Below are 22496 nucleotides of genomic sequence, written 5' to 3'. Positions count from 1 at the left end.
TCACTTAGTATAAATAAGACCTCTCTCTTTTTCATTTCACTCACTCAATTCATTCCAATTCAAAGCAATCATTATATTTCATAAGAGTTCGAAAAACTTCTTTGATTTGAAAGTCTTGTGATTTACAATACTGCTATCGTAAGATAAAATCATTGTATCTTGAGAAATGATTACCGTGTTCCATGAGCATTATGTACAAAGTAAATTCATCTTAAAGAAGTAGAATCTAACTCTAGTCTCGATTTCATTAAAGTTGTGTTATATAGTCATTCTGCTCGTACTCAAATTACACCACCACCAGATCCTAATAGTCATTGTAAAAAATTTTTAACTACTCTATCTAAAATTTAAAATAAAATTTTTAGATAAAATAACTGATACACAGATACTCTAACAATTAAACAATTAATAAATTAATTACTGAAACTATTAAATAATTTTAATTTATTCGTATAAATATTAAATATATTTGTCATTTTCGTACACTCACTCGTTGAAGAAGCCTCACGGGAAATAACTTCCGGCACTCTTCAACATTTGCTCACCTGTGCAGGTTAGGCCACGCTTTGTATATTGGATTCCACCTGAACAGCCACTTCATCAGGCCTCTGCATCATCAGGTTCCCCTTTAGCATCAATCTCTTTGGCAGATGGGAATAAAAGAACTATCCCTATGAGCCCTATATAGCCAAATGTGCCTTGACCAAACTGTTTTCACCGTACCAATACCATCAGCGTATGTGATAAATACAAAATGTGGGCGTATGGCTATTCACGTAAGAACTATCTACTCGATCGACCAACTTATGGATGACTGCTAAAAATAAAAGAATGCCAACGAATTCTAAATAAATAAACAGAGCCATTTGCTGGAGAACACCATAAGAAAACAGAAGCTGAGTTGTGATTCTGGAATGCAGCTCAGAAAAGGTCCACTTTCTTTTTCTGTAAATCCTGCTTCCACTTTGGTTGCTGATAAAATGTTTCTTTTGTCATACCCAAAACACTCTCAAACTCCGCATCAGATAAGTAGGCCTGAAAATGCAGAATTCAGAGCAGTTGAGCTATTTGAATTGTTCCTTCATAATTTGATTTACATACCTCTCTTCGTTTATAATCAATTCCTCTGACAGGATCGCTGGACTTGGTTTTCAACAACTCGTAGCTAAATGTGCATTCACCCACATTTTCAGTAATCTCTGCTTCTTCTTGTGCTTCCTCAGACTCTTCATCATTGTGATCTCCTTCGAAGTCATCACTTTCCATGGCTTCCCTTTCAGCAGAAAGATCTACCGACTGCTCTGACTCTGAAGGAAAACCTGAGATGGATACCATTTACAGTTTATGCACACAAGATTGACTGAGACTTTAAATACCACTTAAATTCTTACGTGGACCAGGGGAACGACTTCTGAATCGGGCCGCAGAGGCCTCTTCTTCTGCCTTCATCTGTTCCTCGGTTAAAACTGTGGACAGTGCAGCGACTGCTGCTGCGCGCTGTGAGCCTTGGCTTGGCCGCGAAGGCCTTACTACTGTGGATCTTGTGTTTGGAGAAGGATTAAATGCAGATGAAAGTGCAGCCAGAGCTGAGGCCCTTTGAGTTGGTCCATCATGCTGGACACCAGCAGCTCTATTTTTAGACTGCAGGCAGATACAAATAAAAGCAATAAGATATATTTAGTTTTACATAATTCTGAATATGAAATGGCATGACCACCTCACTTTTATGTGAGAAAAGTAAAAGACTCGCCTCTGAACCGTACGTCCCAAATAGATTTGTTAGTTTCTTCTGGAAAGAATTCCCTTGGACCTGCATAGTATAAAGATTACATTTGTGCTACTAATTTGCAACTCATGGAAAAAAATATCCGAGTATAAGAACTCTCTAGAATGTTGTATGGAAGTACCTAAGCCTACATTCTCTCCTATGAACAAGAGTAAGAGATGTCATTTGTTACCAAGTAATAAAGAGAAGAAATTCAGAGAGAAGTAATAAAGAAGATGAAGAAAGAAGAAGCATTATTTCCAAGGAGAAGCCGATCAATAAAATTGTTCCAATTTCTAAGCTCTGACTTCCAATAACCAAGTAATAAAGAGAAGAAACTCAGAGAGAAGTAATAAAGAAGATGAAGAAAGAAGAAGCATTATTTCCAAGGAGAAGCCGATCAATAAAATTGTTCCAATTTCTAAGCTCTGACTTCCAATAACCAACATTATTTCCATAATCTCTTTGCAGATTACAAAAACAAAACGTACCATCGCCTTTGCAGGGTCCCAAGAGAAATATGCTGTGAAAAAACAGGGCTCATTGCCTTCTGTAACTTTATAAAGTGGTACTTTTGGGGATAACCCTTCGATTGACACTGCAAGCTCTATGTATTTCTTACATGGTAAAGGAAGTATGTTAGTTTATAGAATCATTTGATGTTAGTGGGAACACAACATCAAAGCTCAATGTCAGTACCTGTCCTATATCAAGTGCATTTTGCTTCTCAATGTGATCCACGGAATGTCCAATCCAGACAAAGACCTCAGCATGGGTGTCCAATATCAACATGTCTTCAGTTAACAGATCATCTTGTGAATAATTGAAAACTTCGGTGACCTTTAGAAAATAAGGGAAGCAAGCATAGGTGAGAAAATGGATTGACCCAAAAAGTTTTAGGTACCAAATGTTAAAAGTTGGAAGCAAGTAATCACTCACCACTAACTTTCCTGGAGAAACATCGTTGTTGATCACAATGAACACAGTCAAATAACATTGAATGTTGGAAGCACAGCATAGTATAACAAAAAAATGGAAATTGAAATAAAGATATGTCCTAAAAACCTTTCTTAAATGAAAAAGTATACAAGTGAGGATCTCTAACGACATCTTGGGTGGTCTTTTTGCTGGAAAAATTTTGCTTTCCACCAAGTGCAAACCAGAAAGCAGAGCTTTCTGTTCCCTCTTTGCAATGCTTAAATGTAGCACCTGGCTGCAGGTGAAAGATTAATCGTGTTAAACCGGGACAATGGATAAGAGTCACTCTTTAGATTTAGCAAACAGTTGCAGGAGTACACCACATTTCTCTGAAAACTTATGGCAACAGGGCCATTTGTACCCAACATATTGATAAAACCTTTTAAAATCTTTACCAACTTATAATTGTGCTTTCTGACTTACAATTGTATGCCACGCAAAAATATTTACCTTGCAAATCTTTACCCAAAATATTGACGACACCCCATGATTTTTTTTTATTTATTCATTTTTTTGGGTAAGATATGTCATCACCATCTTCCTATAACAATCGTTTTATGCATCATATTGAGGAGCTAAGAAATATGAATTAGCACAGGAAGCAACCAACTGAGAAAATGAAAACAAAAACCAAAACATTTATCTTGATGAAGTCAAAAAAGAAAATAAACATCATACAAAAATTGGCATGACCTTTTTTTTTAATCAAATCAAAGTGCAGTCATTCAATTATTGGCACACGGATGCTCCACAATTGATAAGATAACAAACAAACACAATTCAAGTAGAAGAGGCAATTAGCAAATTGAACTAATGTTTATAATTCGAAAGTTGGTAACCATGATATAAATTTGTTGTTTCATTTATACGAATCTCATATCATTTAACTAATAATATGAACACCAAATGAAATTAAACATGTTGACACAAAATGAATAGAGGATAACATTTAGCCACAAAATATTATTGACTTTTTACATTTTACCTTCAGAAATTCTGCTGTATGAACAGCCTGCTGTTGCTGTTCAAAAGTACTTGAACTTCCATTCCATATGAAAACTATCGTCCCAGATTGCAAAACAAAACAATCATAGGAATTTAAGGATGTCGCCACCTAAAAAAACAGATAACGTCATTGTAATTGTAGTACTCAAGTCTCTAAATGATAATTATGTTTTTTTTTCTTAATTACAAAAATGAAGATGATAGGTGTCATGTAGCTCGATTGGTGAGAGCTTTGATGGCTCTTTCTCCCATCTAATTTTAAATACAAGAAGATTGTAGATAAAAATTAAAGTATGAATAACAAAAATGTGAATAGCCATACCGCATCAACTTGCATTGCCTTACGGTTGTGGGATGATGTACCAGATACTTGGATCAGCGCAATGCCATCGGGAGCATAAGTTTCATCACTCAGGTTTTTTTCTGAAATTAAGCTTTTATACCCAGAACCGACTCCACCCTATTTAAGAGAAATAATTGTAATATAACAGTTAACAAAAAAGACTGTGAAATGTTTTTCCTAGACATGCTAGATCAAAGTGGTAAATAATTAATAATTAGTAGGTGGTACCTTCAAAACAACCATGGGATGGAAAAGTGCGATGAATTGTAGCGGCTCTTTCCCTTGAAATATGCATCCCTGCAAGACATGAATTTCATGAAGAAGTTCAGTTTATCAAGTTCATGGATAAAGATTAGTAAATTTAAACTTATAAGAACCTGCACTGGTCTCCTTTTCAAGGAGATCCACATTTTAGTAGCCAGTTGTAGAGCCATTAGCTGATCGTCCTGGAAATAAGATATTCACATTGTGATGATAAACCTAATTAGCAGCTCATTGAACTATAAGCAACTTTTCAACATAAAGGTGTGGTATAAAAGTATAACTACTACTCTTTTGGATCCTTACGAGAACACTTGGTTATTGAAAGTTACCTGGGTGCTATCCTTTCCAATCCAACAAGTCAAGAAGTAGTCCTCTTTCTTTTCTCCAGAATGATATGCATAGCGCACAATGTAACCAGCATAGAATTTACCAATCTCTTCTTTTGGAACTGGTTCCTTGGCATCACCATTTATGAGCCAAACCTGCAAGTACTTTGATAAGTTAGGACTCCACAAAAACAAACAATAACTAACCTCATTTGATCTGCAGACTAAACAAAACGAAACCTCAAGTTTTCCACTGTCTTCAAGCAAAGGAGGAATTTCCTCATTTACTGGAGAGCCCTTTGATGCTCCCTTGAAATCCACATCTTGTTGCTTTATCAACGCTACATAAATAGCATGATAAATTGTTAGCAAAAAAGAATAAAAAAGTATGTAATAAGTAACTTTGCAGAAAGTAAAAATGCATAAATAATACTAGTACCTGCGACTTTTCCTCTTCCATCCTCACTAATAGTAGTTCCTGTCCCAGCAGGCCATGATTCGAAGTTGGATTTGAATGAATGTGTTTCATACCCTTGAACAACTTGAGTAATTCTTGCTGTCTTTGGCCTATTTTCACTGACAATGAAGTCCTAAAAATTTAAAGTCAGGCCTATTGAAAGCTCATTCAATTGCAACTCAAGTAAAAACATATTTATTGAGAGAAACCTCAGCAGCTTTGCTGGCAGCTTTTCTCTCTTCTACTTGTGTCATCCGACCGACCCAAGTGAATATCTCAGCTCCATAATCCAGCAGATAACATTTATTGCTTTCCAAGATTGATTTAGAAAGAACACACTCCTCCAGATTCAACTCACCATCATTGATACTACAAAAATTGTTTCACTATTACACATACCTGTAAAGCCTACAGATTCAAACTTATAATAACATACCTATAAAGCCTTCCAGCAGTAGTTTCTATAAAAACATCATCATCATGGACTACTTTTTTGCCAATTGGAGCAAAGCCACCAAAAAGGACCCAAAACTCACCTGAGTCAGACTCAATTTGGAGATTTCCATCATCTTGCACAATTCATAACATATAAATGAAATGGAAGAAGATGAAGAATTAATATAATATCCATAGGAAAAGGTTCATTTACCAATAATTGCAACATCACATTTTCCTTCATGGTACTTATCCTTCAAATACTGTACTACTTCTAGAGCTTTAGCCCTCTCTTGAATATTAGAGTTGGCACCATTGAACTGATATATCTTATTTTCAGTATCCAAGATGAACACATCATCATGATTCAATGATGATCGAGAAAATGGAACCTTCCAAAAAATAAAGAATTTGGAAGTCAACAAAAACATAAATTTTGCAAATAACTACATAAAAAAAGTTGGTCAAAAGAATTAGCACCAGCTTCATTCGGACGACTCGTTTTCCTTTGCAAATATAGAGTCGTGTTTCAAACTTTTCCTCTTCCGGTGTTTTAAATCCAGAAGCAAATCCTCCTTCCAAAGGAATGATGCAAGGTTTAAAGTATGACAAGAATTTGTCGGACTCAAGTCCTTGGATTTCCCTGTGTTGAACAGCACGGTCTCCAAGAACTGCATCAAGTTCTACAGTCTTCATTGCTGCAGTCCCAGCTTCATCCTGTGTTTAGTCATAAAATAAGAAACTTGTCAGATAAAAGAAATTGTTTCTTCATTATGGAAATATCAACATGATATATACTTGGCTAGACTCTTTCCCAATCCAAAAATGGATGTCATAAAGGTAGCCACCCCCTTTGTTTGAAGTTGTCTGCATTAAATCACCATAAACTTAAAACATTTAGCAGAAGCAGAAAAAATATCAGATGAAAAGGGATAGACAGAAAAAGAGGAAAAATGCACCTGCAAAATTATGTATGAATCTCCACTGAAGAATTTACCATAATCAGACTTTGGTAAAGCCACTGGTTGGAAGTTCTCAATCCTCCATATTTCCATTCCTCTATGCATTGTTAAGAAAATAATGCTGACAACTTACAAACACTTCAATGCAAAACAGGAGAAACTTTTGTGAGGTTAACATCATAACCAAACATTATTGCATATTGTATTATACAAGGATACAATTTTTGTCCAGCTCCTTCAAATGCTGGATCAATATTCTTTGTAGAATTAGTCATTTCACTTTGAAAGCCTTTTGTATTGACCACCGAAATATGATGTCTTCACAATACCAGCACACACTTGAAACACTCAATTACCCATGAAAGTCGTGCTCTGTAATTGAAGTATCAAATAACATGTATAGTTATGTATTTATCAATATGCACCCCAATTTATCTATAAATATCAATTTATATAAAAATCAAGAAGTAATCATCTAGAACAACAAACAACAGAAAAAATAGCAAAGATAAATTATCAAAAACAAAGGAAAACTGATACTATATATAACCTTACATTGCTCATTTATTTTAGTTACGACATAGCATTCTATAATTATGCTCGATCTGATCTCACAAGCCTGTGACCATATCATTAGCACACATAAATTATACAATCTACTGTCATCAAATATCCTGATCAACATACAGGAGTTACTAAAAGAGAGGCTCCTATGATAAGATATAACTTATAAGTTAACCTATATTGTATTTGACATAGGTTTTTACCATTGAAACATGAAGTAAATCAAAGATGAAGATAAAGAATGCCTTACTGAAAAACAAGCAGATCCAAATCATCCTTACCAAGGGGATGTCATGGTTGACATTGAAATGACAATGGTCTATCCATCATTGAAAAATTTGAGCTGATGACTACAATGAAAATCTTTAAGAAGAATTATCTATAAAGATTCGGATATCAAATAGTGTAATTTTGTGCAACAATACAATCTTGCACTTTGATAATTACCATGCAAGTTAATCAAACAAAAGCATCAAAACAATATGTCAAATAAAAGGAAGTGCTGCTGCCCATCCAAAATGAATTGTCAAGTTATATTTTGTCATTTCCCACTCATTGTGCAAAAGGCGGGTCCCGCCGCCCAGCGGCCCCCTAGGCCTGGCCCCACAGGGATCCTAGGAGGAGGTAAATCAGCGGTGAATGCTGGCCCGGGTAAAGCGTGGTGTCATTTCCCACTCATGAAACAATAGAATGAATATTTTCCAACAAGTACTAACAAAATGACTTTAACCAATTACAGGACGCATTGGAGATTGAAGTGAAATGATCGTTTCAAGTAATCAATGAAGCGTCAATTGTCTATGGAATACATGAGTAAACATAGATTCTTCATGATTTATTCCAATATAAATGTAGGAAGAATCTAGTGCGTCATTATTTAGAACAAGACAAACAGCATTGGCTTCTCAGGTGGAATTAAACAGAGATCATGAAAACTATAATAAGAAAAAGAAATAATTAATTGTGATCGACAGGGAAATACTCGCAATTGGTGGGTGGAAATCAAGAATCATTTGATATGAAACGCAACAATAGTTGCGATGGCCAACCATTTAAGAGCAAAACCGTTATGGTGAATTTCCTCACTGAGGGAGTTTGTGGATTTGAAAACGATAAACAAATAGATAATCTGAACTATGGACAAGGATACGGGCGCTCTAAAATATTAAAAATCAGCAATCATCATAAGCATAACAAAATTTCGATTAGAAAAGGGAAATTTAACGAGCAAATCAACCACAACTGTGAGTTATCATTAAGTATACATGTACATCGAAAAAAAGTGACAAATTTAAGGATTCAACTTCAGTTAGGTGCTCACCGGGGAACATGAATGTGAGATTGCCGCGCAAGAAGAGACGATTTGGATATCCACAAGGAAAGAGGCGGATGATATACCGAAAAAAAGGAAAGGGAGGGGAGAAATGGAGGAACTACGCAGCCAATAAGATCCGCGAGAGGTGGAGAAGGAAAAGTAAATGAGCAGATAAAAGAGGGAAGAAGCGGGCGAAAGATGAGGAGAGGAGATTGCAAAAATGGCTTAAAGGCGGATCATTTGGTTTGGCTCCCTTCACCCATTCTCCACCTATATTTTAGGCTAAATTTCATTTTGCACCCTGAACTTTTTTTAAAATACTTATTTTTATTTAAATTATTTTTAATTTTAAGGAACTACTAAACAATAGTGGCTGTAGTTTAGTGGTTAGAATTCCACGTTGTGGCCGTGGAGACCTGGGCTCGAATCCCAGCAGCCACAAGTAATTTTGTTTTTTTTTTATCATGCCTTAAGATTAATCAGGTAACAACCGAAGAAAGTTTATCGATTATTTGGTAATTACCAAATCATTGTGTCCATTTTACGATCGGCTTTTACTCTTGTCCGAAGTAAGAGAGAAAATTAAATCCCCTAATGAACTTTTTCATAAAAACTCATGTCAAAATTTCAAAATCGCTAAACCTCTTCATCATCATCAAAAACATAAAACCCTAATTGGTCTCTACATTTCCATCGTGTGGTCTTCCGGCTGAAGTTCCTACATCACTAGCTTCTTCATCTTCACCAGTATATTTGTTCTCCGGCAGTTTGGAAGTTCGATTCTTAATCTTTACTGACTGGTGTGTTCCCGGAAGTTTCAAGATTTGACTCCAACTTCACCACCTTAACCGTATTAGCTCATTCTCGTCTCACAGCATTAGCTTATCCTTCTCGTCGCATGACCTCTATTTTTCGATTGGTAATCCAGCTACAATGTTGAAGCATTCAGCTTCATCTTGAAAGGTAATAATTTTTAGGTTATAAGGTTTTTTTCCCAATGTATTTTTAAATTTTTTATTTATTTGAATACCCTCATTATAATTAAATTTAACTTAGTTTTACTTAGTCCATGAACTTAGTTTTACCAAAGTTATCTAATTGAATTATCTTAAGCACCATTATTTAGCTATTTCATCGAGCTTTAGTTTTGAAAACGCATCATATTAGTTGTTTACCATTGATTGTTTTCTAAATCATCTAAAATATTATATTTAACAATATTAATACTATCCAGATGAATTACAGAAAATATACTTAATCTAAATAGTATATTTAATTTTCTTCTATGTCATACTTCCTACCTACAATATGATAAAGATCTTTTAATCTAAATAAGTTATATCATCTCTAATCTACCTCATATGTACATATAGATCTCATCGTATTGTTTTGCTTTGTTCATCAACTTAGTGTTGGACCCCATGGTTATTTTGGTATGATCAACCAAGTTAAGTTAAATCTTGTATTGTTTTGATCCCTGTATCTAAGTGTGCAGGAGTTTAAGATCACAGGAAATTGAGCGGCAGACGCAACTAGCGAGAAGGATGGCACGGGAAGGGAGTCGACGACCTTGGTGCATCCGAGAGACGAAGTGCTACGGAAGAATACACTAGTAGACGAGAAGAACGTATGTGACGTTCGAGGGACAAGAAGCCGGAGCGGAAGTCTGCTTGAGGAGAAGACCGGAAATTGGGTTCGGGTGAGCCCTATTTTGGTTGGCGGCAATCACCTAGGCGATCGGAGCAGCAGAAGAGCGAAAGAAGCTGATGAAGACTGCTGAAGGCGCACTCAATAGGAGTTGGAGGCGCCTCCAAGGCGCCCGCGCGCCTCTGCCACCTTCAGGCAGAAGGCGCTTCCCATGAGCATGGAAGGCGTCCTCTGTAAGCATGGAAGACGCCCTCCATGAGCATGGAAGATGCCTTCGACCAGAAAAACTGACCGATGCTAAGAGATAAAACTCTATCCCTTAGCGCCTCACTAGAGGCAACCTCAAGCTACGGATAGGATTTCCAAGAGCTATAAAATATAATAACAACTTCTGTAATCACTTTTCTAGTTATTTCTGAGCTTTCGGTGTGTGTAAAGGGTCTCTCCACCTTCAGAGAAGGAGATTCTTAGTGAACTTTTCAACCGTCTTGGATTAACAACCAACTAGGTTGTAACCAAGTAAATAGAGGACGCCCTCCATGAGCATGGAAGATGCCTTCGACCAGAAAAACTGACCGATGCTAAGAGATAAAACTCTATCCCTTAGCGCCTCACTAGAGGCAACCTCAAGCTACGGATAGGATTTCCAAGAGCTATAAAATAGAATAACAACTTCTGTAATCACTTTTCTAGTTATTTCTAAGCTTTCGGTGTGTGTAAAGGGTCTCTCCGCCTTCAGAGAAGGAGATTCTTAGTGAACTTTTCAACTGTCTTGGATTAACAACAAACTAGGTTGTAACCAAGTAAATAGTGTCCTTTTACTTATTTCTTTAAGTTGTTAATTCTATTTTTAATTGTGTTTCTAATCTAAGTCCAAGGATCGAGAAGGGGTTTTATTTTTCTATTTCAGGCAATTCATCCCCTTTTGCCGGCCCCGTTGCACCAACAAGTGGTATCAAAGTCCAACCGCGTCAGAAGGACTAGCCGCCGATTGAAACATCAAGATCAAGACGATGGCCAGACCAACGATCTATCCACCAAAATTCGAAGGAGAATTTACGTCATGGAAGAAACGCATGGAGGTATTCTTCAAAACTGACTTCGAAATTCTACTAATAATTAAATACGATTTTGTAGCTCCAAAAAACCCCCAAGGAGAAGAAAAAGAAGAATATCAGTGGACCAAGAAGGAGCAAGCAGATTTTGTAGCAAACGGACGAGCCGAATTCCACCTACTCAGCCTACTTCCACCCCAGGAAGTAAATCAAATCGGAGATTATGCCTCAGTAAAGGAACTTTGGGAGAAGTTCTTGGAACTGCACAAAGGAACTTCCGAAATAAAGCTTGCGAGACGGGGCGTACTCCGGAATCAACTGACGAACCTCCGGATGGAAAAAGGAGAGTCAGTAGCACAACTACACGAAAGACTCAAGGAGCTAATCACCAGATTATCAAACCTCAGAGAAATGGTAACGAATCGGGACGCACAAAGGTATGCATTAAATGTGTTCCCAAGAACATCGGAATGAACATCTATAGTAGACTCCTACTATATCTCAAAGGATCTCGAGGTAAGTACACCAGGCAATCTCTTTTTGGTTTTCGAATTACAATAATCTCGATGTGTAGGACAAAAGAGATCGAGCCAAAACATTGCCCTAAAGGCAAGAACGAACAATTTCGACTCCGAAAAATCAATTGATGAAGATAAAGCTACCCTAATGGTTATAAAGTTCAATAAGTTTATTCGATTTAATAAATTTAAATCACAGACAAATAAGGATTATCAAAGCAAAAGGAAGGTCCGCTGTTACAACTGCAACGAAGAAGGGCACATCAAGGATGAATGCCCTAAACTAAAAAGGAAGGAAAAGGAAAAGTACAAAAGACCAACATCCTCCAAACACAAGAACCTGAAGGCCACATGGAATGAATCATCATCCTATAAGTCCGAGGTTGAAGCCTTCTCAAGACTAGCTCTAATGGCCAACTATCAAGTAGAAGATAAAACAAACTCAAAGATGTGCATTAATGAAGGGGGAGGGTCATCAAAAGAAAGCAGTGATGAATGAGGAGCACTAGAAATTGAGGTAAGTAAGGTACATATTTTATCTCCTAAGTAGTCCTTTAATTTTATTAAAATTCTTTCTAAAGATTTAGTAAAATTAGAAAAGAAAAATGCTGAGTTAAAATTGAACTTAGCAAAAACATGTCTCTTAAAATTATTTAACAATTTAAAGTTAGAAAATGATAAATTGAAAATGCAAAACGAAAGTTTGAAAAAAGATGCATGCTGGAAACCAAATAACTTTCAAAAGTGAAAACTTAGAATTTACGGAAAGTTAAACTAGTACATTAGAAAACATTAGGGACAACTTAGAAGAATTCCCAAAGGATATGTACTCCCTAGATTCTTAGCTAACCCAGTAGGAAGGAACCTATATTGGGTTCCAAAATCGTACTCAGATTAAATATTTTTTTTATCTAAGGCTTTCAAAAAAAATAAATATTTAAATTTTTTAAGAGACTTTGTCTAGAAGTGGTTGATGGTCCAATAACCAAGAAGGCATAGTGTCTCACCACAGTCTCGAAGTCAATTACTGAATTGAATATTTAATTGACAAACTGATAAACTTGTGAAATTAATTAAGATAATGCTTTCAATCTTTGTCATTGTTTGAAAACATCATAACTTAGAAATTGTTTTAAAAATTTCTTTCATTAAATCAAGTTTTTTTTGTGTCCCTAAAATTAGATTTCAAAATTTTCTAAACTTTTTTTGTACCCTTTTTTTTATGTGATCAAAGGGGGAGGAATATGTACAAGTTAGTACAAGCTTAGGGGGAGTTAGGATTTTTAAACTCTTATCAAATTTTGAATTTTGCTAACTCTATTTTATAAAGTCTAAATTTTTGATAAATCAATTTGAATTATATTTGATGTTGCAATTTTGCTAACTCTATTGCATAAGTCTGAATTTTGATAAATCAATTTGAATTATACTTAGTGTTGTAATTTCTTTTATTACAACTTTATGCTTAAAGTGTTTGTTTTACAATTTCTTTTATTGTAACTTGTTCGTTATTACCCTAACTTGAACTTGGGTTGATGCACATCAAAAAGGGGGAGATTGTTGAACCCCGTGGTTGTTTTGGTATGATCAATCAAGTTAAGTTAGGTTCTGTATTATTTTGATCCATGTCTCTAAGTGTGCAGGAGCTTAGGAGCACATAAAAGTCGAGAGGAAGACGCAGTTAGCGAGAAGGATGGCACGGGAAAAGAGCCGACGGGCTTGGTGCATCCGAGGGATGAGGTGCTGCGGAAGAGTACACTGGTGGATGAGAAGAACGTACGCGACATTCGAGGGATGAGAAGCCAGAGCGGAAGCCTACCAGAGGAGAAAGTCGAAAATTGGGTTCAAGTGAGCCCTATTTCGGTTGGCCACAATCACCCAAGCGATCGGAGCAGTAGAAGAGCGGAAGAAGATGATGAAGACTGTTGAAGGTGCCCTCAACAGGAGTTGGAGGCACCTCCAAGGCGCCCGCGCGCCTCTACCGCCTTCAAGCGGAAGGCGCCTCCCATGAGCGTGGAAGGCACCCTCCGTAAGCATATTCCATGAGCATGGAAGGCACCTTCGACCAAGAAAACTCTATCCCTTGGCACCTCACTGAAGGCACCCTCCAAGCCCTTTGGAGGCACCATCAAGCTACGGATAGGATTTCTAGGATCTATAAAATGTCCCTAGAGCTAGGAAATAGAATAACAACTTTTGTAATCACTTTCCTAGTTATTTCTGAGCTTTTAGTGTGTGTAAAAGGCTTCTCCGCCTTCAGAGAAGGAGATTCTTAGTGAACTTTTCAACCACCTTGGATTAACAACCAACTACGTTGTAACCAAGTAAATAGTGGTCTTTTACTTATTTCTTTAAGTTATTAATTCTGTTTTTAATTGCATTTCTAGTCTAAGTCTAAAGATCGGGAAGGGGTTTTATTTTTCTATTTCAGGCAATTCACCCCTCTCTTGTCGGCCCTACTTCGCCAACACTTAGTTTAGCTTATCTCCAATTTTAATATTTTATAGATTATATATTATTTATTTTTTGATTCATTGTAATTATCTAATTGTTCTAGTGAGTAAATTTAGTTTAACTTAGTTTTACAAAAGATATTTGATTGAAATTTATAAAGTTTGATTATTTTTTATTTTTTGTTATAATGTAGGAAATTAAAAAATTACATCTAGTTCTATAACTGAGATCCAATTATTAACTTTAGAGGAAAAGCTACATTGGATGAGTAAGTTATGGCATTTTATAGAATTTTATTATGAAACTTTCACAAAGGGAAAGGCAAAAGGAGGAAAATGTCATTTAGAAGTTATTCTCCATGAAAAAACACATGACTATTATAAGGAATATCCCATTTGCGTCATTTCTCACTATACAAGAAATTTGACATCTTAAGAGATTACTAGTGACCATATTTGAGAATTGGAATTTCAAAACATAGATATTCAAATTCTCCAATGTGTCTATGACCTTCACAACTAAAGATATAGTATTATTACTTGGAATCCTAGACAGAGGTAGATATATCCAGATGGATTTCAATGTTGCCTCTAGTACATTATTCAAAAGTTTTTCTTATAAGAAAAGAATTAAATCGATCCAGATTGAAAAATCTATTGAGGACATATTCTCTCTGAGTAGATTCAGATAGTGATGTTTTGTAAATTTTATATTTTGTATATTTTTTCTTTTATTTTTTTTCTTCTAGTACATAGAAGCTACCTTTAAGGATTATAGATATTGTTGATGATTTCGACAACCTAGGAAGTTATAATTAGAGTGAGACAATATATAATTATGTGTCTTCTCAACTCTTAATATTTTGGGATATTTTTGCATCAAAGACTCCTAGCCTTATCATCACTGCCTTATATGAAGAGATTTGCTAGTCTATTTACTATAAGTTTTGATTAGTTAGTAAATTTATTGCATAAATATGTAATAGTATCTAATTGTTGAATTATGACATAGGGTTGGTTTCTTGAGCTTACCCCTATTCAACCAGCAAGCAACATCATTACACCGAGGATAAGTATGTGGAGGTCTACTTATTCTCATAAAAATAAAGGGTAAATTAGCAGGAATCTCACCTACCCAGGTAACCATTATGTATATTTTGACTTATGCTAAATGTATGTTATATAGTTAGGTTTTTAATTAATTATATATTGTTATTGATTTTATAAATTATTATTGATATTCTGCCTATCCCGAGGAAGTTCATTTACTTGGGACCCCCCTATTTATTGAATATTAGTCTACACCACAACGGGTCAGACATCGGCTACACAATTTCATATAGAATCAGAAGAAAAAACTAGATGTTCACATTGCATTAAAAAGTAAAAACAAATCCAAAAGTTTACCCTCGAGAATGAAAGTTTATTCAAAGTTAATCAAGAATTAGTTGTTATATTAGAAAGTGAAGGTTTTTCTTATCCAACTAGCCATCCTGTAGAAGATCCTTATCTTGACCTTGTTTTAACCAATGTGGCAAAGAGAGGATGTGATAGAAGTCGTTATAACCTCAGGGTCACTCCTAAAGATACACCTAATTGGCTAGCATTGGTTCTTGGTAGGAAGAGGACTAGGAAAGAAATTAAGGAGGGTGAAGGGGTTACTTGGAGATAAAATTTAGGGTGGATGATTTTGAGATATGAAAAAAAAGGGATAAAACTATATTAGTCGATGATGAGATTGATGAAGAAGAAGAGACCCAGAGAATAAAAGGAAGGGAGAAGAAAATTAACACTATCATATTGGATGATATTAAAGTAAGTTGATATTTATGTAGTAATATTTAGATTTGTTATTAATTGCATTTTCTTTAGTTTGACCTTTTATTTTGTTTAATACATTAAGTTGGGTTTATTTACAGTATCTTAGATGAAAATTCAAAGAAACAAAAAAAAAAAAAAAAAAAAAAAAATAAGAAGAAGATGTAGCCTACCTAATAGAATTCCTTCAAAATTTGAGATGACCTAATTCTGACTTTTTATAGGAGGAAGGCTATTAGTCATTGATAATAAATGTCTTCCTCACATGTGTCTTAGGCTGTATATTTTCAGAGAATGTAATCGACACTTATATTTTATTACTCTTCAAGGAAGTGTTCTCGTCTAGTAGATTGTATAATAAATCCATATATTATTCTACTAGATTCATGGTATAATTTTAACTTCATTTTATAAATTTTTATTAATTTTGTGATATTATTATACTAATTTATGATTATCTATTGAATTTTGTATTCAGAATATGGACATTTATAGGAAACTGTTTTATATCAAATTATCAAAACAAATCTGATTGATTGAAAAGTTAGGTATATTTTTATACTAATAAGTACTAATAGTGCATATTATCATTTAATGGCCATGGACATCGATGTAAAAATGTTCTACCATTATAATTTGTTGTCCTACAAATATAAATATGATCAACATTTTACATAGCTAGTTAATATTAATTCTTTAAAATTAATTTACTAACATTATGATACTTATTATATCTTTTTATGATTTGTTTAATTTTTCTATCCAATGCTCATAAGTCTCTAGATTTAAATGTTTCCAGCGATAAAGTAAAGGAAATACATGATGGATTACAAAATTATCATCCTTTAGATGAATGGGCCTTTTCTAAAGTAGATTGTCCTCACTATTATCGTATGTAAATTATTATATTATTAGTAAATTTTATTGGTACATTAATATTATATTTATGTTAATATTTTCATTTTTATGATAATACAGGAATGACTATGGTTTCTTTGTTATGCAATATATAGGTCATCTTTTGTACAATATGAATATAGAATTCACTCAAAAAGACATTTATAGATTTAGAGTGGAGGTTATGGTATCAACCATTAGGGATAAATTCTGTAAATTCAAATCAGAATGATTCATTAATCTTGTTGTTGATGTGTTGCAATATGTTTGTATTCCCTATAAATCCAATAATGTTGTATGTATGTTTGTTGTCAATTGATATGTCATCTACTTATTTTGTATGATGAATTTTAAGTATAGATTCTTGTTAATAAATATTGTTATCGTTTTAAATTGGTGTGTTATGTTATTCTTATATTGAATTGTATAAAATTGATGTTTCGTTCTTTTATTGGATTGTTTATGAATTGTTTAAAATTATTGTGTTGTGTTGTTCTAAATTGTTGTATTGTTCTTGTATTGGATTTGTAAGTGGATTGTATTGGATCGAGTCACACGTAAGGAGGGGGTGGGGGTGGGGGGCTAAATTACATGGTTTTAAAAAACTTGTCTTTTTCATTTTTAAGAACTCAGTACGCAGTGGAAAACTACGAAAAAAAGACCGAAATAGAAAAGCAAGTAAAAGAACACGCGTTCAGTTTTACTTGGTTCGGAGCCTTTGATGACTCCTACTTCAAGACCCAGGTCCCGCGGACCTATCGATAGGTAATCCACTAAAATACCTTTTTCAGTACCTCCAGAAAAAGGAATCGAGTACACAGAAAGAAGGAACAAGTGCAACACCCTGCACTTATCCTATTGCAAGTAATTAAGTATGCAAATTATAGTTCGTTACCCAACACCTTCAAATATTGTCAGCTTAGGCTCAGTGTCGGTTGGTTCCTCGGCAGTAATCGAGCACAACAGCGTCATAGCAGAAGGCCAAAGTAGTCGAAACCTCAATCGGACGCACAGAAACTTGTATATGAGTTGGTGTTGAAGCTTTGGGCGAGCAGGCTTATAAAGAGCATGGAAGGCGCCTTCCATAGGCATTGAAGGCGCCTCCAATGGGATAAAGTTTACCCCACAAACATTGTGCCTTATCTGCTCCGATCGCCAAACTTCATCCTTTGGAAGGTGCCTTCCATAGCCATGGAAGGCGCCTTCGATGAACAATATGAAAGTTCCTTCAGCTGCTTGAGGGTGCCTTTAGACACTGTTCATCCGAAGGCAAATTTGCTCCTTTGTCCTGCAAAATAGCGTTAGTCCAATAAATCAAGTAATGACCTACAAGACAAGTGTTAATACAATAATAATGAGTAGTAAGAATTAGTTTCTGTCCTCCGAAGACCAGAAACTAGTCAAGCTCTCATATTAGGGATCCAAAATGGACCTAAACTGGATCGATGTCTTCTGTCCCCTCAATCGGGACGCGTCCTCACTTAGTCACTCTTCTCCAGTGACTTACCTTTACTTACCAATTTACCAGATATCCGGTCAGCCCGTCGACCTATCTGGACTTTCTGCTAGATATCCGGTCAGCCCATCAACCTATCTAGACTTCTCGCCAGATATTCGGTTAGCCCGTTGATCTATCTGGACTTTTCGCCAAATATCCGGTCGGCCTGTTGACCTATCTGGACTTCTCACCAGATATTAGGTCGGCCTGTTGACCTATCTGGTTAACTCCTGCACACTTGGTAAAGTGGTTAGATCATAACAATACCTAACTTAACTTACTTGTCATTCATTAAAACTTGAGTTAGACCGTTTAGTGCAAATTACACCAACAATCTACTCTTCTTTGATGCAATGACAACCTGGGTTAAGTTAGGAAAAAAAAATATGCAAAGTAAGCACAATAAATGATTTTAAGAGAAGCAAGAATTGAGACAATTGGTTTTGTTCTCTTAATCATTTTTAGGGTTAAGTTATTGTAATTTTCTTTGTTTTCTAACTTAAACTCTAACCCCCCCCCCCCCCCCCCCCTTAACATTCATTAAAAACATGAGTAAATAAATGCTAAATAAAAATATAATGAATTTTTTGCAACCAAGAAATTTCAGGATTATCGGGGGAGTTTAAAGAATATTATAATAGGTTCAAAAGAGTTTGCTAAGTAGGATAATTTAGAAAGATAACTTTTTGCAACAATTTTATAATAGGTTTTAAGAGCTAACTCTTGCAAAGATACTTTTCAAAATGTATTAAATACTTTACAAACTTAGGAAATATTTTTAAGATGCTTTAAACATGAAAAGTGTCACGCCCCGGAGGAGTCCCTGTCCGAAGAAATTTCGGCAGCATCTCCCCTGTACGACGGACAATCTGAAACTTTCTACATATCCACATACCTCAGCCACATGCGGCTGGAATAATAACAGTAAATAAAATACAACACAAACATTCCACGCAGTTTATATAACAAGTAAACGGAAGAATAATACTCTGACTCAAAATCAACCCTACTCCACTACACTCGTAAAGCTCAAATCCGATTTACTCACCTCTTCTGCCGTCCAGGCAGACATGTAGTAAAACATATCGAAATAAAATCCATCGACACATAAAATTCACACCAGATCCATAGTATCAAAAATCCATAATATCAAAAAATAGAATAAGTCTGAACATAGACTAATAAAGAAGAAAACCAAAAGATTACTAAGCCCTCGTGATCAGCAGGGGACTAGCGACTGGAACTCTCTCCTGACAGTATCAACCTGAAAAATAACAACAATGGAGGCGGGGTGAGTCCAACGCTCAGCAGGTACAACTGATATGCAAAGTAAAGAAATAACACCTAGCACTAATCATACGTACAGTCTCCTGATAAAAATAAAGATAAATGCAAACCGAAGTAGACAGGAGAGAATATGTACTAACCAGGACCCGGTATAAGGACAAACAGTCCGAAAGGTATAGAAGACCTGTATGCATGTCAAACATAGGTATCCAAACAATATGCAGCATATAAATGCAGCAAACACAATCACAAACAATAAATGCATCATGCATATGATGTCAATGCCATGGTCACCCCTGACGCCAGTCAGCCAACTCATAACAAAAGTGGGACCGAGTGGGTAGAGCTGTGACAACCGTGCACTCTGCATCACTACCCCTGATGAGTGACCGAGTGGACGGGATGCTGTCGAAGTACACACGTACCCCTACCCCCAAATCATAAATGGGGGAGCGAAATGCTCTCATCTCCCGGTACGCTATGACGGGGAGGGATCTCTAACGTGCTACACGCTGCGTCACACTACCCATGAGCGGACCAAAGGAGCACCGGAAGAGCCAAACTGACGTGCTACCACGCTATGTCACGCTACCAATGAGCGTCACAACGGAGCACCGAACAGTGATGAAACTGGCAATGTGCTCAACAATAATGGAGCAATCTATCGCACAGCATGCAATCATGCAAATGGTGCATGTCACTAAGCATGGTAATATACTAAACCAACCTTTGGACATATAACAATGGGCACCATAGTGAATAAATCATATCAAGATATACTGATCAATAAGGTATCAAACCTAGGTCCTGAACATATGAAACATGGTTATATCACTACCCATGAGCATGAAAAATCAGGTACGAGATCAATACGAGATGCAAACAAACAACCAATCAAACAAGTAACATGTATTGGGCAGTGATTAACCGAAACAAATAAGAAACACAATTAATGCAACATGTTAATTTCATTACTAAGCATATCAAAGACAATAAGTCAAAAGTACCCGCCTCCGAAAATAGAAAGGTCCAATCTGACTCCGAGATACTCGTCTCGCGTCAAAGTCCTGTGTTAAATCGCACAGTTTAGCTAATTTAATTATAAACAAATAGTTAAACTAATTTCTAATCCACTGACCTATACATCAAACACCCAAAATTCGTAGTCAATACATTCACCTCTGTGAATCAAACCTTAACATTAAATTCACAGTCTTTAAACCAACAACTTACCCTAAACCAAAGGCTCGGTAGAACCCGAGGTAGCAACTCATGCAAGGGGTGAGGCTCGGCTATGGCAGAAGGAAAGGGTCGGCTCTGCTCGGACTGAGGGACGGCAGTAACCAGGGTGCTAGGGCACCGGCGACGGCTCAAGTGCCGGCCAGAGGAAGAGCGATCGCCTCTGGTGGTCCTGTGACCGGTGGTTCAGCGTCGGTGTGCAGGTCCGAAGAGGGAAAAGGGCGGCGTCAGTAGATGTTGGGCGACGCTCAACGGTGTGCGAAGGAGGAGAGGCTAAGAAGAAAAAGGGGCACAGTGTTAGGGCTCAACACAGAGGAAGAAGTCGGCGTCGCTGGAGTCGGGGCAGAGGCTAGGGCACCGGCGATTGGGATCGACGTCGGCTTCTGTGGTCGGCGTCGGCTTCTGTGGTGAAGAAAAGGAAGAAACTGCTGTGGCAGTTAGGGCAATCGGCGTGAGAGAAGAAGAGAAGAGGGAGTTTTCGGCGAGGATGAGAGGAAATAAAGGAAAAAAAGAAAAAGGAATATAAAATAAACATTTCCTCGCTTAAACGGGTCGCCTAAACAGGTTTTTTTTTTCCGGCCCCGTATTTATCCCCGCCAACTCGTCTGTACGAGCTCCGAAAAATTCCCGAAAAATTTCCAAAAATTTTGAAAAATTCCCTTATTAATATTCGCCTATTTCCGATATTTTACATTCTCCTCCACTAATAAAAATTTGATCCCCAAATTTCGTTATCTACCATCAGCAAGTACTAACAATAGACAGAATGTATAAATGTTGAACGGTAAACTGAATCACATACCTCAGGTGAAAAGATGGGGATATCGAGCTCGGATCGTATCCTCGAGCTCCCAAGTAGCCTCCTCGTCCGAATGATGCTGCCATCCGACTTTAACCAGTCGAATCGTCTTGTTCCGCAACTGACGCTCTTTCCGGTCGAGAATCCGTACCGGAACCTCCTCATAAGTAATGTCAGGCTGAACTGGAACTGGGATATCTGCCAGCACATGCGTCGGGTCGGGCACGTATCTCCTCAGCATCGATACGTGGAATACATCGTGAACGTCTGACAGAGACGGTGGTAGTGCCAGTCGGTAAGCTACCGCTCCGATCCTCTCCAAGATCTCGAAAGGGCCAATGTACTGCGGAGCTAGCTTACCTCTGAGGCCAAATCTCTTCACCCCTTTCGTGGGTGAAACTCGCAGAAATACATGGTCGCCAACTGAGAACTCTAGTGGTCTGCGTCTTCGATCAGCATAACTCTTCTGGCGGTCCTGCGCCTCTGACATCCTCCGTCTGATGGTACGGACCAACTCTGCATCCTGCTAAACTCTATGAGGTCCCAACAACTAGGCCTCTCCAACCTCATCCCAGAGGACGGGTGTCCGACAAGGTCTACCATACAACGCCTCAAACGGTGCCATCTGGATAGCCGAATGGAAGCTGTTGTTGTAAGCAAACTCTACCAACGGCAGATGGTCCTCCCAACTGCCTCCGAAATCCATAACACATGACCTCAGCAGGTCCTCTAAAGTCTGAATGGTCCGCTCTGACTGTCCATCTATCTGTGGATGGAAGGCTGTACTGAAACGGAGCTGTGTGCCCAAGGCCTGTTGCAGACTCTGCCAGAAACGTGACGTAAACCGTGGATCTCTATCCGAAATGATACT

The 22496-nt window shown here is 36.9% G+C and overlaps 1 non-coding gene and 1 pseudogene across 1 annotated transcript; one reads left to right on the top strand and one right to left on the bottom strand.

Moving 5' to 3' along the window:
- Positions 1-452: 452 nt before the first annotated feature.
- Positions 453-8639, bottom strand: LOC122051824 (annotated as a pseudogene).
- A 144-nt stretch (positions 8640-8783) lies between these two features.
- Positions 8784-8855, top strand: TRNAH-GUG. The gene has a single exon. It is a non-coding gene; the product is annotated as a tRNA-His (tRNA).
- Positions 8856-22496: the final 13641 nt, after the last annotated feature.

This window comes from Zingiber officinale, chromosome 3A, assembly GCF_018446385.1.
Source record: "Zingiber officinale cultivar Zhangliang chromosome 3A, Zo_v1.1, whole genome shotgun sequence".
NCBI lineage: Eukaryota > Viridiplantae > Streptophyta > Magnoliopsida > Zingiberales > Zingiberaceae > Zingiber > Zingiber officinale.
This window is presented reverse-complemented; position numbering and strand designations above follow the sequence as displayed.